This window comes from Pararge aegeria, chromosome 10 (assembly GCF_905163445.1).
Source record: "Pararge aegeria chromosome 10, ilParAegt1.1, whole genome shotgun sequence".
Classification (NCBI taxonomy): domain Eukaryota; kingdom Metazoa; phylum Arthropoda; class Insecta; order Lepidoptera; family Nymphalidae; genus Pararge; species Pararge aegeria.
Window position 1 is genome coordinate 8,318,577 of NC_053189.1, and position 6,000 is coordinate 8,324,576.

The following is a 6,000-nucleotide window of genomic DNA, read 5'->3' on the forward strand; positions in this document are numbered from 1 at the left end:
GCAAGGCATTGTTGTAATTTAACCCCATATAAGCAGCTGACTCTGAGTTAAAGATGATGTCTTATTAAAAGGTCAGACGATATATGAAGAAAGCAAGTGAATATTTAAGTTACTTTTTCGCCTCTGGCAAATAACTCAATAATGTTCCATAACAAACTATACCGTAATGCAATCATGCGACAATGAACATATTAACTAGCTACAGTTGAGTATTCATGCATAAAATATCAGCATTACAGTAAGTCCAGCGTACATTCGATATGCATTTTCGGGTTACGTCTATACCGATTAGAACCGTACTTGTTTGTCTGCAACACTCAACAGCAGCTCTGTTAATCAAAGGTACCAATGTGGCACTTAGAGATTAAAGTGTAACAGAGTGTGAATAAAGGTTCTGGCAAGGGAAAGGTCGCAATTACACCGAGCGTTTAATTACGAAATTCGAGGTAACACTGAGGCTTCACGCCCCCTAGTCTTTCATGGGATTCTTATTTAGGAGTTGGACACACTATTCAGCGAAGCGGGTTTAAATCCCGCCGCATTGAGTATTTTTTTATCTTTGTACAGGATTAAATAAAAAAATCCAGAAAGCTCTCGGCTGTGATGTTTACATTGAAACTAAAACGTTTGTTTAACCCGATAGTTTGTGAAATATTCAATATTTAATATTTAAATATATCCTCTAATAAGATTCGACTCATGAGGTGCCTTGTGTTTCCAATATTTTTACATGGAGCGGAGACCTGGTCACTTAGACTACAAGACCGCCGAAAAATCGATGCCCTAGAGATGTGGTGCTGGAGACGCCTTTTAAAGATTCCTTTGACTGCATTCCGCACCAACAATTCCATTTTAAAAGAACTGATATCTAGGAACGACTTTCGTCGACGGTGCAGTTAAGAATATTTAAGTTTTTTGGCCACATCTCAAGGGATGAGGGGTCGATTGAACGATTGGTGGTGCAAGGACAGGTTGAAGGAAAGAGGGCAAGAGGGTGGTCACCTACTCGTTGGACAGGTACGGTGAAATCGCTGACCTCGACAACTGTGGTGGAATGCTTTCGACAAGTTCCCAACCACCAAAAGTGGATAAGATTCGCGCGAAAAGCCATGCAATCCAATGATGCCTAACGCCATGAAATTTATCTCAGCAGCCACGACCACTCTACCAAGTGTGCACGACTAAGAAGAAAACAACTCTACTTGTTAGTACTCTGTAATGTAACATTGGCAATAGCGCCAGCAACGAACAACGACTCTAATTTTATGTATTTAGTTTCACAGTGTAATGTCACCCTGTATATAAAAAGATAACTTATTTATTACGCACTGTTCAAACCAGTGAACGGATCGTGCTTAAAGGAGTAAAAAAGGGATTAAAAATTTATACCTATATGACTTACAAAAAAAAAATCGAGCTTAAGTCTCGCGCAAAAGCTAGTTGTTATCTCTATCTTTACACAAGTTATCAGTAGGTACGCACGCGACAGTCGCGCAGAGTTGACTGAATAAGTAATGCCTGAATTCAATTAATAAGAAACAGACACAAGTCGTCATTAACTTTATGTTCGACAAACGCTATGTCATTTTATAGGTTCTTTTACTCTGAACATGAATTACTCGAATCCAAATCGTTTTAATAATTACAGAAGATGCGCGATGAAGTAAATCTTCGTGAGGGTAGGTTTTTTTAAAAATTGTATTGTCTGGTATGAGGAAGATAGTACTTTCCTTAACACCGGACATATTATTTAAAAATAAATTTAGGATTTTGAAAAACTCCGTATATTTTCCGCCCATAAATTATGATAAACTTAAAACGCTCTCTCTTGAACGTATGTAGTCTCTATCTTAAACATCTAACCTATCTTAGGGTTGTCTGCAACTCGATACTGGTCTTATCATCGAACTTAATTGTTAGGGAGCCATTACCGTTACAGTATAGGATTGAGTTTTGTAGGGCTGTAGTGTTAGTTACGTAGAAATATTACACTGCATAGGATTATCCGTTTCATATTGAGACAGCCTACCATTTTTTAACTAAACTTTAAGTTTGAATATAAAACTTGTCAGCCCTTGACTGCAATCGCACCTGGTAGTGTGTGATTATCTAAAAATTTCAATTTAAAAAATACCCAAACCATTTCATACCCATTGAGGGAGTTGTGAAAAAAATATGCAATCCGCCATTTTTTGGTGGCGGCCTTCTTGAACCGAATTTAATTAAACATAGCTAAGAACACTCCCGACGAATTCACCTGTCAAACAACAAAATCAAAATCGGTTCATCCATTCAAGAAATACGTTGTCACAGTCGTTATTTATGCGTTGAGGGTTAAAAATGGTAGCGTACTAGACAGTTTGGGGTATAGCACCCAAATTGGTTTCTACGCGGCATCGGAAATACATGTTATTTATAAGCTAGTTTATTTCATTATTTTTAGTCTTTTTAACTATTTCATGTGTTGTAATGTGAGCCATAAATACCCTATAACAGTCTTTAAAGGCCTCTGCCCACGGGATGGTTTGCCTATAATTACTACGATGGGGTTGGTGATAGTAGAGAATGCTTCCGATCTCGGTTATATTCTCTTAGTCCCCTAGTAAAAGTAAGCAAATTAACAGTTTTACACAATCGCTTGCACTTTATGAAATATACTTCTTCATAGGAACCATTTCCTCGCCACGAAATAATAATGGCTGTAATAAAAGTAGCGTAATCTCAATTAGAACATACAATACATCAACTTGATATGGAGACTATTAAACGCCTCTACCAGCAATCAAAGCATAACATCCGCATAAAGTTTTAATACCGACCAAACAATATTTTAATACCCACCCGAACATTTCTAGGTCGTTTATGAAATATGGGCATAATACAAGCAATTACTTGTAAACGTACCGATAGAGCAATAAAAAGAACGCTTCTCTTACATCGAAAAAGCTGTTATTTTAATAACGTTAAATTGCTAAACTGATAGAATAAACTCGAAACTGCTTTTTAATAAACGCCCTTGGCGCTGGATCCGTACCCTATTATTACGTATCTTCGGTTTTATTTTTGTTATGGTCATTTAATTCTGACAACAGTAATAAAAAAGATTGACCATAAAGTGTGGCTGATATAAGTATTATAATATCGTCAACGAAATACTGCGATGAAAGAAAGATAAGGTTTAAATCTACTATATATCTAAAAGGCAAAGGTGACTGACTGACTGACTGATTGACTGATCTATCAACGCACAGCTTTAACCACTTGACGGACCACAAAGTTATTACAACGTGGCTACGTTGTAATAACTTTGTGCGCAAAATTCTGGTCCTCTCAGAAAGGATTCTTGAAAACTCCAACCATAAGAGGGTTAAATGGGGGATGAAAGTTTGTATAAAATCCTTCATTTATCAATTTATTTTTCAAGTTACATCCAGGAAACTTTGATTTAAAATTTTTGGTTAAAAATAAGGAAATACGTGTTACACAAATTTTAAAAATACCAACTCCAAAGGCATCAAATAGGGTATGAAAACTTTTACGCTTCTTATTGTTTAAGTAATTTACGTTCATATTTTTCTGTTAGCAGCAAGACTTTTTTTTAAACCTTTATAGTTAAAATTTACCAAATCCAAAATTGATCTTAACGTGAGCGAAGCCGTGGGCAAAAGCTAGCTAATAATAATAAATAAACATACTACGACAATACACACATCGCCATCTAGCCCCAAAGTAAGCTTAGCTTGTGTTTTGGGTACCATGATTACTGATGAATATTTTTATGAATAATAATATACATTATAGTTATAATATACCTACACTGAAAAACATTTATGTTCGTCACACAAACATTTTTCCCGTTGTGGGAATCGAACCCGCGGCCTTTGCCTCTGAAAGCAGGGTCGCTACCCACTACGCCAATCAGCCGTCAAAAATTATATTACTATCATTAATAACTTGTGAATAAAATCAGATTCAGTATCTTCATATAAACATCTAATATCTCAATACATGCGTTGTGGAAAATGCGTTAAAACGGAGTTAAGATTTTAGGCCAATATTTTCGTAACGTTTCAACTGAATTTGCTACCAATTGATCCTCAGATAACTCGAAATGCTATATTTTTGACATCATAAAATAGTAAAAGTGATTCAAATTGAGTTGTATTACGATTTGACGATAATATTATTGTGATCACAGCTGACGGCACGTATTGCAACCATAATGTGCAATAACATAACATTATTTTATTAATGCATATCCCAAATGTTTTGCATATGGACTCTATTATATGGTTGATGATATTAATTGACTTACCTACCACATTAATATATACTCGTATTATAACAGACAACGCCCCGGCTTCGCATGTCTGCAACGTTGATATCTACGATGTATCTGGGCAGTATGGAATGAATAAAAACTCATTTTCGCAGAAGATCAATTCATATCTTGTAAGGTTTATTCAGCGTTTGCAATGCGCACAAAAATATGTTTGTTACCATATCACATTACAAATCTTTGCATTCTCTGCTATATTATGTATTTTCACTTAATTAAAATCCGTTGCGTAGTTTAAAAGAACTAAGCTTATAAACAGCGGGAGTGACTTTGTTTTATATTATGTAAAGATAACATATCCCTTAAACGCTAAAGGGATATGTTACTGATAAGTTCAGAGTTTTATCAGGTTTTACCATTTGAAAGGTCAGTTGAATTGTGACAAAGAACTGCATAACAATTCCACCACATATATATGGCTTATATATGTATATATGTGGTGGAATAGTTATGCAGTTTTTTGTACCAACTATCCCAAAGTTATGACACGTTTTTTAAGGCCTTTGTTATTCACCTACACGTTAAGTTAAGAGTCAGGGGGACTGCAATCCCACCAGATGGAAAGTGATGACACATTCTAAGATGGCTTACCATGGTTATAGCAGCTTTAATAAACCCATAAATCTTATCAGTTTCTACGCGACACGACATCACACCGGAACTCTGAATCGTAATAAAAGAAGTGCAAAGTCCACCGGACCAAACCAGAGAAAATTCAGAAATTATTAATTCCCAAGTTGCCCCAGCCGGGGATCGAACCCGGGACCTTGCCGAAACCCCTGTCAAAAAAATAGGGTAAAAATTTGCTAGACAAAAAATTTATATGAGCTTTACCATTTATAATATTTACCATAACGTCACAAACAATGTTTATTTTGTCGCCTAAGGTCAGTCGGGGAAGTTGACTGATTTTACAGTCGGTTTGAGTTTAGTTCCTTCATAGCTAGTTAAGTCTCATTTGAACGAGCTTTTTTTAAAGCCTGAATAAATTTATGGCACCATTAATGTTTTTCGATCTCGCGATCTCTCTCTCTCTTCGAATTCGCACATAGGTGTGCGATGGAGATCGAAAAACATTTCGATCGATCGATAAAGGGTTTTATATCCCTTAAATTACCACCAATAAAAAGAATATTAAATTAATAAATGTGCCGAGCATTTAACCCTCTTTAGGGTCCTTTTATAAACGCGTTGTTACATACACTTCGTTGTACAATAATTCATAGCGGTTGTAAGAGCATTTGAATATCTAAGACGTAAGTATAATTCACATAAACCAGACGAATAATTGTTATGAAATATAGGAAAAAAAAAATTTAATAAGATTTAAATATTCTTATAATTATCTGGTGCCGTCGGTCGTTGATCTGCTCTGAAAAAATGACTAGAACCCGATTGAAACGCACAGGGTCCGATTGCAAATCTAAACCGTGTCAAAACTCGTAAAAAAAAAAATTATACAGATCGGTCCAACCGTAGAGAACCGTAGTAAATTTCCAAACGTAACCGTATGAAGGGTCAAGCCTTGAACTTTATTATGTGTATATTATATCTGCATAGTTATCTCGATTTATTTTAACAATGAAGCAGGAAATTCTATTTTGCTATATATATTTTTGTTGAAAAAAGTATGAAAGAAATTAATATTTGCTTTTTATGGA